The sequence below is a fragment of the Sorex fumeus genome, unplaced genomic scaffold (assembly GCF_029834395.1).
Source record: "Sorex fumeus unplaced genomic scaffold, SorFum_2.1 ptg000044l, whole genome shotgun sequence".
Classification (NCBI taxonomy): Eukaryota; Metazoa; Chordata; class Mammalia; order Eulipotyphla; family Soricidae; genus Sorex; species Sorex fumeus.
The window spans coordinates 68521541-68522355 of record NW_026606101.1 but is presented as its reverse complement, the minus strand read 5'-3'; the positions used below and the strand labels follow the sequence as shown (position 1 = coordinate 68522355).

Here is an 815-nt window from a genome sequence, read left to right as displayed (position 1 = left end):
TTTTGAATTTATATTTGGGAAGATCCAAAAGTTCTGATGTACTTGAGGATTTCCCTGGACTTCTGTCCCATATATTGATATATGGATTTCACCTTTTATTATTTCTGATATTTTTATGAATCCTAATGATGAAGCCTGAACTTCAGGTGATCTGAGCAGCAACCCAGCTGCTCCTGTTCTCACTATAAGGTAATGCCTATGACTCTACTGATTTCTGACCACCACTAAAATCTTACATTTATAATACTTGTGAGATCAATCTGGTGCCTATGCCTATGATTTGGGTTCATCTGGATGGCAAAAGGGCATTTGTGGTACCAGTGCTCTGTAGCTTCTGTAACAGTCTAGTTGGCCTGAATTTTTTCTTTTTGTCAAGAAAACACTCAGACTGCATCCTCTCCTTCTCCCTCTTCCAAGAGAAGAGAAGAATCATCATCAATGGTAAAGGGGAGTTGCAAAAGCAACACCTAGAACAGGTTCTAGGCTCAGTAGATGATCCTCTGGCTCCTTCTCATGGTTTTGGGTGCTCCACAGAATCAGAGAAACTTCTCTAGTAATGAACTATAGAAATGATCCCTGAAAGTATATTCTTTGGTCTGAATTCTTGCACGTGGTTTACAGTTGCTGTTGTTTGGCAGTTGATGTGACATCCCAGTTCAAATAACTTGAGCAATGACTGGAGATTGTTATCACATGTACTCAAAAACATATGTTCAGGGAGCTGAAGAGATAGTACAGTGGGTAAGGTGCTTGCCTTTCATGCATCCAACCCAGGTTCAATCCCCAGAATCTTATATGGTCCCCCTAGCACTGCC

General features: G+C 40.7%; 1 non-coding gene across 1 annotated transcript; it reads right to left on the bottom strand.

The window, feature by feature from the left end:
* Window positions 1-378: 378 nt before the first annotated feature.
* On the bottom strand, window positions 379-592 carry LOC130030930 (small nucleolar RNA U3). The gene has a single exon (XR_008793578.1). It is a non-coding gene; the product is annotated as a small nucleolar RNA U3 (small nucleolar RNA).
* Window positions 593-815: the final 223 nt, after the last annotated feature.